This window comes from Cryptomeria japonica, chromosome 3, assembly GCF_030272615.1.
Source record: "Cryptomeria japonica chromosome 3, Sugi_1.0, whole genome shotgun sequence".
Classification (NCBI taxonomy): domain Eukaryota; kingdom Viridiplantae; phylum Streptophyta; class Pinopsida; order Cupressales; family Cupressaceae; genus Cryptomeria; species Cryptomeria japonica.
In genome coordinates, this window is record NC_081407.1 from 167,336,991 (window position 1) to 167,351,112 (window position 14,122).

Sequence of the window (14,122 nt, forward strand, 5' to 3'; positions counted from 1 at the left end):
ATATGCATGATGAAAGAAATGAAAATCCTCCTACACAAGATATTCCTTCTTCATCTACTAATCCCTTTGTTCCTTCTAAACACCCTTACACTACAAGTTTCAAATAAATTTATTATAATATTCCCCCACCTTTTCAATTAAAAGACTCTTATATGAGTGGCTTTAATATAATATCAAAAAAAGGTTTTAGAGGACAAGGACTTGGAAAATTTGAACAAAGAATTTGCATACCTATAAACCCTCCTACACAAACTAGCACAAAAGGCCTAGAAAATGATAAAAAAATCTCCTATGGATGACCTCCTTAGGATTAAAGACTTCAAATACCATCTTGCAAGACAACAAACCATTCATGCAGCTAAAAGCACTTCTTCGTCAAAACCTCTTTTTTGTTCATATCACCAAACTAATGATCACACTACCAATAATTGTCCTGATTTTCAAAATGCAATGAAAGGACTTATTGGTAGTGGCAAAGTTAAAATAATAAATGACAATCCTTCTTCTTCTAACAATCCTAATTCTACACCACAAGAGACAAAGCCTATTCCTATTGATGACAAGGAGAAATTAGCTACTAGAACTTTTTGGAGATTGAAGTATGATAAGAATGTTGTTTCTCCTTTAATTAGACTTAAAATTACAATTACAAACATAAGAAAGGTGAGGTACATTGTCTTATTCATCATAGTTATTCTCATTCTCTTGGAAACTGTAACACATTCAAAACATTTGTTTAAGACCAATATGATAGGGCTCGTATATCTCACACAACTGATCTTACTCTCCTTCTTGGTGAGAAAGTAGTACCTTAGCACTCTTCTCACCCTTCATGTTTCTCCTCACCCTATGGAACAAGTAGTTAACTTAATTGGGGGCTCTTCATCATAGGAGGTGATGCTTTTTCAATTTCAAAAAACTTGGGGCAGCAACATGGTCCATTCTTGCCTCTATACTCGGGGGGCAAGAACCTTACCCTTTTCCCTCTCTACCTAAAGTATCACTATTCCCTTAAGGGGTTGCATTTTTCTTTATATCCTTTCTTGCATGAAATGGTACTTTTCTTATGACTGATCCCTCCTTAGGGGAATCTGTGATATTTCCTTCTTTTTCTCTCCTTCTCTTTGAAGATTACCTCTTCTTTAGAGTTGCATTCCACATATCTTAATGTCTTTTCTTGCACTGGATATTCATTCATGTGAGTACATTATGCATTTTATTATGTCTAATCTCTCCTTATAGGTCGTTTAATTCTTCTCATTGTCCTTACGCTTGGGGGGCAATGATTTCTTTCTTTCTCTCTCTTCTTTCTAAGGATCCACTTTTCCTTTGTTGAGTAGTGGTGGCTTATGATTTGATCTCGTTCCTTGTGTGAAGTTGTTGTTTGCTCAATGATTCTCTCTTATGCAAGAGGTGTATGTCCTTGGCTACAACCTCTTTTACACTTCACAATGTACATCTATTATAAACTTACCCTCTCACATTGGGTCAAAAGTGTGTTATCCTTTATCAAGAATCTCTTTAACCTAGCAATAGGGGGAAGATATGCATTCTTGTTCTCCTTCCCTTCCTTTGGTAGAAGATGTTATGTTTGTTCAAGAAACTCCTCTTGGAAGTAGATTTCTTTTGAGAAAAGGTCTTTTCTCCTCCAAGGATCCTCTTTACACTTGTTGCAAGATATCTCTTTTTCAACTATCTTATCGTTTCTTATAAGAGTATTCCCTCTTTAGCTTGGATTTATGACATTGTTTCTTAAAGGATATCTCCTCAGCGTTGAAGGTGGGTATCCTTGTTTCTAGCTTCCTTAAGACATAAACATAAAGCTATGTTGACATCTTAAGGGGGGATACACCCATATCACCCTCTTTATATCATATTGTACCATATTTTTGCATGTCTTAGATGGAGTGTTCATTCTCAAAATCAGAGAAAACAAACTCTTATACTAGATGCTTCACACTCGAAATCAGACACAACATTTGATATATGTCTTAGATGGGGTGCACATTCTAAAAATAGATAAAACAAACTCTTACACTAGATGCCCTCAAAACCACACATTTATTTATCTTAAACAGGGTTGTACATTCTTGAAACTAGAGCAAAACTCTTATACGAGATGTTCCGAAAACCAGAAGTTTGCCCCTTGGAATTTGCATTGACATTATATGTCTTAAACAGGTTGAAGCATGCTCGAAACTAGAGGAAACAAACTCTTATATGGGGTGCTATACACTTGAAACCAGACATCACTTTCACACACACATGAGGATCAGTGGAACTAGCGAAACACAACTAGATTATTCCTACTCTCCTCCCCAACATGGATCATCTAGAAAAACATATCTACGGGCAAGTATCCATGTCCTTTCTCATCATTCTTCTCATGGATCACCTAAAAACACACGTCTAGTATGTATATGTGCTCTCTCTTTCCTTCCTCTCATGAACTCATAGCTTTGCTATTGATGGATCATGGATGATGTGTGCTTTTCTCTTTTAGGTGATCACTTATGTTCTTGAGATGGCAGTTTTCAAGAATGATATTAGTGGTTGAGACATTTTGATATTGAGGTCTCTTTAGCTAGTTGACTTGAGGTCTTGATCTTTAGCTTTTGTGTTTTGGGTCTTTTGCCTTTGTTTGACTTCTTGTCTTTGTTTGTCTTTTTGTTTTTGTCTTCTTCTGTGTGTCGTTGCATATATTTGAGTTAGTTAAGATCCTAATATTGGGGGCTTGATCCCTCTAAATTAATGATGTCTTATACTCCTTGTGGTTATGCTCCTCTTCTTCATCTCTCTTTTGTCTACTTTATTGTGAGTATTTTCATAAGCTCATACTCCCGCTAAAGTGTGCGCTAAATGTAGCGTCCTAAATTATACTCCCTTGTAATTTGGTCCACATTTGGACCCTTGTCTTAGTGTTCATGTCTCGAAGCCAGACTAGGACCTAATTCTTCTCCTACCATTCAATTCTAGCCCCCTTTTCCATTTTCACGTCACATGGACCCTAGATTTTGGCCCTAAAATAGGGTAGGACCAGGGCATGGCATCATGGTCCTAATTGGGACAAGGATATGGTACCTTGGTCCTCTCAAAAACATGGGGGCTTCACTTAAGGAACTTGGGTTATATCACGTGCATTCATGACATACTAAAGAATCCCCCTATTTTCAAAACATATTGCCCTAAACTCCTTTTTTGGCACCCCCTCCCAATACATAGTTTGAATTAAAATCCCCTTTTATTTTTACTAAATATTACATTTTTTCAAAGACCAAATTAAAAACCCCCCTATATCACCAATAGGCAATATATTTTACCCTAATTTTTGGGATAATAAACCCCCCAATATGAATGCATGTGATATAATATTGCCTAGCCAATGAAGCCCCCCTTCTAAAAAGGAACCTTAGTTTGGCCCCTCTTAATGGTCATAATGAGCTATCGAGATTATGATATGTATGTTGGCCTAGGTCAGAAAATTAAGGTGTTTTTCGATGGGCAAGTATATAAGGAGGTCCATACCTCTCATTTGATTAGAGAGATATATACATACAAAAGGGTCACAAGAGAATCATAAGGCGTTCATTCAATAAATCTAGCATTCAAGCATTGAAGTGTTCATCATCAACCATCTTTAGAGGTCTTGAAGGTTGCATATTCTTTATTTATCCATTGTGGAGCAACATTACATCATTCATATGCAAGCATGTGTGTGTGATTAGGGTTTTGTCATGTCCATGTCATTTCATACAACTTATGTGACTACATTCAAGAAGCAAAGCATCATTATTGGTCATTGCAAATTTGAGGTATACATTTCCATCATTTATTTTAGTATTTGCAACATTTCATTCAAGGTTAATTCCTAAACCGAGGTTTGACTTATAAAAACCTCTATTCCCAACATATTTCCCTTTCTTTCTATGTGTAGGAAACAAGTATAGAGTTGTGATATTCAGAATAAGCATTATTTATAGAGAAATCAATCCCCCATCGGAGTGCAAAAATTTCAAAGGACTAGGGCGTGGGTGAAATGGTCCCTAATTTTTAGGAGCTCTTTTAGGGAACAAGTCCAAATTTGTTTATGTTGCTTAGATCCAAGTTTGTGGCTCAATCCAACACCTGTAGCTTACTATATCTGAATTTTTACCTTCAATTTTCGCACTTCTACCCTAATTTCAATAATTCAACTCACAAAACAGATCCAACCAATCCATTCAGAATTCTCAGTCCTAATCCTTGCTAGTTTGTGACTAGATCTATTGGATTGGAACCCTCTTTTGAATGTAGTGGTCCCCAAGTAACAAAATTAGTGGTTTTCATACATCTTGTGGTGGAAACCCTAATTTGTTCACCATTACAGAAAATAAGCTCCCAAATCAATTAAGCGAGCACATTATGAGTGTGTACTTGAAGAAATCATTTATAAATCTCCTACTTCTTCATTGGTCTTTATTTACTTAAATATGTCATGTACATACATTTGTTACTGTTAAAGTTGTGAAATACAACCTCACAGAACCCAGTGAGCACCTACATGCAAATAACCTGTCACGTACAAGAGATATTGAAACACAAACAAGGTGCTCTGAAAGCTCGAAGCAAAAAAGTATATGCAATAATGAATAATTACAAAGGGATCAATCCTTATAAAAGGAGATCAAAACCTAAAAGTAAAAACCTTAGGATGAGCTAATTAATAATTAATACACTGCAGCGGTTAGTTGCAAGCCTCCTACATGGGAAGTCTTAAGTTCAAATCTCAAAAGCATTGTTCAATATAAACAAAAAATAATAATGTATTAATTATTAATGTGCCTAAGTTTAGCTTAAGTGAAAATAAAGTAAAAGGTGACTTAATTATTAAATCGAGATGATTTAATTAATTAAGTAAATAACCTTATTACTCCAACACCCCCTCTTAAGATGAACTTAGGGAGAAGCTAAAAACTAAGGAATAGATGCATGAAAGCAAAAAATGGGTCCTGACAACGAGGCCTGTTGAGGTACCCAAATATAATGAAATCTCTGTCAAATGGAGAAAAGGAGAAAACCCTATGGGAAAAAATTCATCTCCTAAAAGAGATGAAATTGTGCTAAAAAAACATGTAGGAAGGAAGGCCTCACAAAGACCCCCCAATGATAACTTCCTTAACCTCGAGCATAGAGCGCAACTGAAGATTATGCGTTGATGCCAAAGGTTTCATGAAGATGTCAGCAACCTGCTCCTCTATAGGAATATACTCCAAGAGGAGTGAACCATCCCGAATCAACTTCCTGATGAAGTGCATGTGGATATCAATGTGCTTCATCTATTGATGCTCCACTGGATTGCGAGAAATGTGTATAACACTTTGATTGTCACACCAAAGAAGTGTGGCACTAGCAGGAGGAAACCCAAGCTTTGTCATCAATTATCGATGCCATAAAACCTCCTGACTGGCTAACACCACTGCTCTATACTCAACCTCTATAGATGATAATGCAATATTGGATTGCTTCTTGCAAGACCATGTGATAGGACCAAAACCAAGGAAAAAAAGAAAGCTAGAAGTAGACTTCTGATCATCGACATCACCAGCCCAATCTTAGCCAGTGAAGCCAACAATGTGAGGAGCCCCTAATGTGTAGTGAATGTCATACCATGTAGTTGCCATGAATGTACCTCAAGATATGTTTGGCAGCTTTCCAATGGCTCTCATGTGTATCATGTGAGAACCTAGAGACAAGGCCAACTGCAAAGGAAAGATCATGACACAAATGTGTCAGGTACAACAAACTGTCAACCAACTACCTGTATAAAGTAGAGTCTACAAAAGGAGTAAAGAAAGTGGAAGACAAAACAACACCCAACTAAAATGGTGTGGGAGTAGGCTTGCAATCAAGCATGCCAAACCTCTAGAGCATGTCAAGAGAATACTTTTGCTGATATATGAAAATACCACCCGAAGACTAAATAACCCGTAGACCAAGAAAATAGTGCAAAAGACCGAGATTTGTCATCTCAAACTGCTCCATCAAAGCTCTCTGAACACTTTGAATCATAAAGGATGAGCTACTTGTAAGTATAAGAATATCAACATATATCACAAGGGTCAAAATATCACCCTCTAGATGTTGAATGTAAACTACGGGATCAAAATGACAAAGTGTGAAGTGAGAGGAGAAAAAAAAGAGTCCATCTTCTCATACCAAGCTCAAGGGGCTTGTTTGAGACCATATAATGAACGTCGAAGTCTACAAACCAAAGAAGTCTCTTACACAAAACCCTACGGTTTCTCCATATAGATCTCCTCGTGTAGGTCTCCATGCAAGAAAACACTCTTCACATCCATTTGAAAAACTGGCCATCCCTGTGAAGCTGCTAGAGATAGTACAAAGTGAATGGAATTCATCTTGGTGACAGGAGAAAAGGTCTTGAAGTAATCAATACCCTCAACCTGAGAAAACCCCTTTGCAACAAGACATGCTTTGTTCTTATCTATCAAACCATCTACAACAAACTTGGTATGGTACACCCACTTGCACTGAACCTACTTTCTTCCCTTAGGAAGAGGACAAAGATTCTAAGTATTATTCTTCATCAAAGAAGAATACTCCTCCTTAATAGCCCTATCCCACTTAGGGTGGATTGTCACCTCTAAAAACCTCTGAGTATCATCCAAAATGGCATGACTCAAGAGACTAGCTCCTGAAGTGTGTTCTCATGTACGATGAGTATCTGAATGGCCACTTGCCATAGATCTAGTTGCCTCTACAATAAAGAGGATCCACTTAGGCCAATGAGGTGGATTTGTTAGACCATCTACATCATCCTCAAGAGATAAACAATACTCAAGAGATGAAGAGGGAGGAGTAGGTAGCGAGGGAGAAGATGGTGATGGAGAAGCCACTAGAGAAAATCACTCATCAAACTGGACATCTTGTTGAAACAAGACCTCTTTGGAATCAAGATCAAACAACCTATACACCTTAACATCCTCATAGTTATATGAGTGGTCGAATCTTCCTCTCCATGGTTTTCCACTGAGCATCAGGAATAAATGCCCAAGCCTCATTGCCAAATACTCAGAATGTAGAAACATCGGGCTTGACATGGTTCCAAGCCTCCTCAGAAGTCATATGTCATAATGCCTTACAAGGCATCTGATTCTGAATATGTGACACAATTGACCGCCTCAGCCCAAAAAGAAGAATCCATGTAGACCATGAATGTATCATACAATTGGCCATCTCTTGTAAAGTCTTGTTCTTTCTCTCAACGATACCATTCTGCTGAGGTGTGAAAGGCACTGTAAACTGATGCTTAAAACCATGCTCTGTGCAAAAATCTCTAAAGGCCCGATTCACATACTCCCCCCATTATCTATACGTATCTGCCTAATAGAAAGTCTTGACTACTTCTCCACAAATGTCTTTAAGATTTGAATTGAATCAAAGACATCAGACTTGTACTTAAGAAAGTACACCTATGTACACTTGGAGAAGTCATCAATAAATGTGAGAACATATCTAGCCCCTAAAAAAGGAGTCGAAAATGATATGAGGTCACTATGTACCAACTCCAAGGGTTCCATAGCATGTGTAGCTCTACCCATAGGAAAAGAATCTCATTGATGTTTTCCAAGTACACAACCTCGACAAACACCACTAGTACAAGAAATTAGTGGGAACACAATCACTACTGTCTGTGTAATCATCTATTGTAGATATCTATAATTGACATGGCCAAAACACTCATGCCAAAGTTTGCTCACTATGTTTGCATGTGCTATAAGAGATAAACCTGTACTATTTATCGTCTCAAAGCCATCAAATTTGTATATAGAGGGATGCAGGATCAACACTCCCAGTAGCCACAACCAAATTAGGATCATGAAGGTCTCGAATAACCACATCATGTGACCTGAGAACTCAACTGTCCTACTAGTGCTAGGGTAGAAAATATGATAGACTAAAATGAGGTTTGTCGAAATATCAGGAACAACAAGAACATCCTAAAGACAACCACCATCCAATGAAACAGTACCCGAAGCCATAATGAAAAGTTGTGTAGAGTCACCAACTGCAATCTATGAAGTGCCACAATGGGCAAGTGTGTTGACAAAATCCCGAGTGTATGTCACATGGTGAGAAGCACCAGAATCTAGGATCCAAGTGGATCTTAGAGGCAATGATCATGCAGAAAGAGCATGACCTTTCCATATGGGTGGGGAAGGGGATTGAGGTGAGTCGGTGATGTGATGTTGCTACATGGCCTCCTTTAAAGCCTCTAATCACTTCTAACACCTAGAAATTGGATGATCTTCCTTGCCACAAAAATTGCAAGGTTCACCTAATTTCTTCTTAGTCTTGGAGGAAGACTCGGTAGACTTAGAAGATTTACCCTGCTTAGGGTTGGATTATGGTTTAGAAGTATACTTCAGTGGTGGCCTGGAGGAACTCTCACTGCATGTTGAATCTATCTTCGACTTCTATTTCTACTTCGACTTCCCCTGAGATGGCTGATCTACCAATACTTGGTTCTTTGATCCAAGGAGAGCATCCAACTATGTGAGGTGGGATTTCTCTCATGTCAATTGATCACAAAATACCTTTGTTAGAGTAAAAGGTATTATTTTACTTAATTAATTAAATCATATTGATTTAATAATCAAGTCACCTTTTCTCTATTTTACTTAAGCTAAATTTAGGAAGCTAAACTTAGGAATATTAATAATTAATTTATTATTAATTGCTTTTAGGGTTTTATCTTTTAGGTTTGATCTCCTTTTATAAGGATTGATCCCTTTGTATTCCTTAACTAATATGATTATCATTATTGTGTTCTTTTGCTCTAGGTTTTCAAAGCAATCTTTGTATTTTGAGAATCTTCCATTGTTGTGACAGGTTATTTGCATACAGGTGTTCATTAGGTTTTGTGAGGTTGTATTCTACAACTTTAACATGGTATCAGAGCTTCAGACTTGAGGCTTTCCTATTCTTCAGATTGGGAGATTCTACCTATAACAGGTCTTCTACGCAACTTGGGTTTATTTGGACCTCACCATTGAATCCAACACGTGTCAAATAGTCAAGATTGACCTTTTGTTTGTCAATTTTTGATTCATGGGGCCAGATTTGTGAGGGTTTGAAAAATTAGCTTTTTTCTGTGATCCAGGGGCACCTATTTTTTGGAGCAATTTGGGCCCAAAAGGACCTCATAGTTGGATTCATAAGGTTGATTCCATGAATTTTGATATATAATTTGCCTATTTTCGGTGACAGAGGCATCTGGGGCATGATTTTTTATGGGAACATTTTTCAAGGCACAAAAATCCGTACGATTGTACGTGCACCTCATTAGAAACATTAAAAAAAAAAAAAACTAGCTAGTAAAAAAAAAAAATTTGATTGCTGGGTTTTTCATTTTTTTTTGTAAAAAAAAAAAATTCAAGTTGGTGCATGTTGTTAAAAGATTTTTTTTTTATTAGAAAAAGAAAAAAAGTCAACCTTTTGCAACATAATATCATTGCATCAGCGTTGATGTCAGCATGACATCATGCTGACATCAACGGTACAGTCAGCTCTTTATGGCCCTTTTTGGCCCTCTTTGTGCCCTTAAAGGGTTTTTTTGTTTGTTTTGGCCATAACTTGGGCATACGATATCGCTTTTTGGCAAACGAGATATCATCGAAAAGCTGGTTTCGTCTACTTTCCAGATATGTGGGTTTTATCACCTAGTTTTTATGCTAGTGTATTCTACAACTATTTGAAGTCAGAGGTGTTGTTTTTAGTCTCGAGCTCATAACTTTTCGCTAGTTTCTTCATTTTCGCGATTCCAGTGACGTTGGGATGGTGTTTCAGAGCTCTTCACATTCATCCATGCACTTTTTCCAGATTTAATTCCAAGTTCATTTTATTCCTTTTTCTTGTGTTTTCACACTCTGGTGAATTAATTGGACATATGACATCGTGGAAAATTCTCGTTTCCGTAGGATGACTTGTTTTTAGCTGTTCTTCATGTATTTCTAGTCTTGTATCTAATTTTGACATTTTGAGCCTTCACTGTAAGCATTTTTCTTTTTGCAAACACATTGAGATAAAGTGCCACTATACCTTGCATGCTTGGGATCTTGCACACCTTGTGCCTTATTGTACTCACACTCCTTTATAAAGTGCCATGGGGGGTTTGATGTTTGCCTTTGTTTGCCATCTACCTTTGTCATGTGAGTGTTCCTTCCATGACATTAGCCTCATGATGTGTGTCAAGTGAGTGTTCCTTCCATGACACTAGCCTTTATATGTGTTTGTACTTTCTGTTGCACTCTCGATGTTCTTGGTTCTTCGTCTTGCAGTTTTTCTTGGCATTCAGTTTCAGTGTACCTGTCACCTCTCCCTTGTCAGCATTATTTGGGGGGGGGGGGGTTTCTCATGTTGGTTGTTGGTTCTAATGCTTCCTTGGTTCGTTGGAGTGAGCTATGTATTCAATATTTGTTCCTGTGTAATAGGCCGATGTAGTGGCTGGTTACTTATGTATTTCAGTGAGATGGATCATTTACCATATGGACACTCTTTCATTCCTATTTTTGGAGGCAACCTTCCATCTATGATTGATTAGCTCTTCAGACTTTGGTGTTTTTGCCATCTGTATCTTCGAATTCAGTTGTTTGCCTTTGTTTGCCATCTAATTCGAGTAATGTTATTTGAGGGAACTCATGCAGATTCATGTCTTCTTGATCCTAACCATCTTTTATTTCAGAGGAGGTTCTTATTTCAGCATCTTAGCAGTCATCCTATGACATAGTTTGCAACTTCTTCATGCTTCAGTGATTCTTCATGCTCATCTTTTATTCCTATCTTTTGGAACATTCTTATTTGGAGGCTTCTTAATCCTTCACTTGACCTTTCATCTCTTCTTGGAGATGAGTTTTGTTCCCACAGGGTTTTCTCCTTTTTCTCCATTTTACAGAGATTTCATTATACTTGGGTACTTCATCAGGCCTTGTTGTCGGAACCCATTTTGGCTTTTATGCATCTAGTCCTTAGTTGTTTTTTAGATTATCCCTAACTTCATCTTATAGGGGGGTGTTAGAGTAAAAGGTATTAGTTTACTTAATTAATTAAATCATACTGATTTAATAATTAAGTCACCTTTTCTCTATTTCACTTAAGCTAAATTTAGGAAGCTAAACTTGGGAATATTAATAATTAATTTATTATTAATTATTAATTTCTTTTAGGGTTTTACCTTTTAGGTTTGATCTCCTTTTATAAGGATTGATCCCTTTGTATTCCTTAACCAATCTTATTATCATTATTGCATTCTTTTGCTCTAGGTTTTCAAAGCAATCTTTGTATTTTGTGAATCTTCCATTTGTGTGACAGGTTATTTGCATAGAGGTGTTCATTGGGTTTTGTGAGGTTGTATTATACAACTTTAAAAACCTTAAATGTAGGCATGGTAAATAGTGGACACAAAGCATCCATGGTGGAATATAAGGTAGAAGAGAATATCTAAAATGAACCTCAAAGCTTAGATAGAATCAGGTATATACACTTGATGTTTGTCTTGGTCTTATCACAACCCTATAATAATGATCGTAGCGATTTCGATTTCATCAATAAATCCTCAATAGATGGAAAAGAATTAGGTGCCAAGGTGGTCAATTTTGCCTCAATTTGAAGTGCTCTAAACTAATTAATGGTGCCAAAAAGACCATGAAACTTAGCCCGAGAAGTTGTGCAACCCTCCAGGTGAAAAAGAAGAATGTCTATAACATGTAAAGACATCAAACCCATGGCCTCAACCATTCTATTTTCGTGTTGTATAACCTTAAAGGGATGTGTCAATAGAGGCTAATTCTCATCCAAATAAGACCGTAACCCCTTAGACACAAGAAGTCTACTCATATGTGCCTTCCAAGTATGATAATTGTGTGGAGTAAGACAGTCACATGAAGAGATGTCTGCCATGATGTTTATGGCTTTGAAATATGTTTAAAGATAGAGGTTTTTGATTTCTTATGTGAATATGCATAGAAAGCAAGAACCCCCCCCCCCCCCCCACAACACAAAAAACCAAACCCTAGTACAATTTTGAAAGATGGAAAGTGTGAAAAAGAAAGAAAACCTTTTGAATATTCTCTGTATACCTGGTAAATTTTCTAATGAAATAAACTGCAAATATGGAAATAGCATTCAAACACCTTTCCAATGCCTATTCATTTGCGAAAAATGAAGTCCATATGCAAAAGATATGCCCCCAAAAGTGTAAAAAACAAGTTCTGACTTTGATTGGCATTAAATACAACAAAATTAATAAAATTAGGAAAAATAACCTCCACCTCTGGATCATGCTCAGAATTATCTTTTTGACGATATCTCGTTTTCACAATTTCAATATCGTATGCTCTTGATATCACAAAAAAGCCCAGGTAGCTCAAAAAAGGCTTCAAATAGGGGCTGGGTGGCTCTGTTGGCGACTGGCCAGTGATGGTGGCATAGAGGCTGGGAATGATGGCATGATGACAGAGCACTGTTGGTGCTTCGGTCAGTGGTAGGCCGACGACGGAAGAGAGGCATGACAGAGGAGGGAAGTGGCACGACGATGACACTGAGCATGGGGCCGCTAGCGGTTGATGGTTGAGGAAAGCCGCTAATGGATTTGTTGGCCACCCAAGCATCCATGGATGTAGCCCATGGGGCCACTAGTGGCTAAGCCTGTCATCGGCCTTCAGGCAGTAAAAATAAAAGTTTTATTTTATTTGTTGGGTTCCTAGTACGACTAAAAAAAACAAAAAAAAATTCCTTAGAGGTCACAAAGGCCAAATTGGACAAATTTAAAGTCAATTTCTAGGTTCTTAGGCCTTCTAAGCATAATGGTGAGGTTTGTTTGGGCCCAAAATGCTCTGAAATTGTAGGCACCCCCTAGATCTAGAAAATCCTGAATCTTCGAACCCTCGCAAATCTAACATCGTGAGTCCAAAATTGACAAACCAAAGGTCAATCTTGATTAATTCAAGCATTCCAGACTCAATGGTGAGGTAAAAAATAACTAAAAATGCACAAAAATTTCACTTTCAAGACAAGATCCCTCAAAAGATGAACATGAAGCAACAAATATGAAGCTTTGATACCATGTTAAAGTTGTGAAATACAACCTCACAGAACGTAGTGAACATCTACATGCAAATAACCTGTCACGTACAAGAGATACTAAAACACAAACAAGTTGCTTTGAAAGGCTGAAGCAAAAAAGTATATGCAATAATGAATAATTATAAATGGATCAATCCTTATAAAAGGAGATCAAAATCTAAAAGTAAAAACCCTAGGATGAGCTAATTAATAATTAATAATGAATTAATTATTAACGTGCCTAAGTTTAGCTTAAGTGAAAATAAAGTAAAAGGTGACTTAATTATTAAATTGAGATGATTTAATTGATTAAGTAAATAACCTTATTACTCCAATAGTTACTTCTTTAATGGAGGTCTTTGTTTTACTTGAAGATGTCAAGTACACATCCCTTTTTTTCAAGGTAGGTATTTATTTTTGTGGAAAGAGCATTTTCATGTGCCTTTGACAACCTTTTAAAAAATAAATTTACTCCTTATAATGCTGAATTTTACCACAATTCCATTTCTTCACAGGTATTCATAAGTATTTAGATCTACCTCTTGACCTTGTTTGTATATCCCTTAACTTATTTTAAAAATCTTTCTATTGGGAATAATCTCTCACAAACAAGCCATACTTTATTAGGTCCTCATGATTTTTCCTCTTATATTAATGACAAGGATGCAACATCCTTCTCAAACTTTGAATTAGATGTTCTACTAATGAACAAAATACAACTATCTCATAAATTTTGGCAATGAATATACTTATCTTAACTTAATATAAAAAATTAATTTAGGCTAGTTGACTTACCACAATGGTGAAAGCATTCAAATGTCTTGTCTTAGAATTACCATGATTTCTTATAAGAGAATATAGCTTCTTTCAAATATTTTTTACTAGAGATTTTGTTTGATATAATGACACTATTTTATCTCATAAAACTTTTTTCTAGCTAGCTTCTCCCAAGAAATTCACAATATCAAATTTCAAAGGCACAACTATATTAAACTTCTCA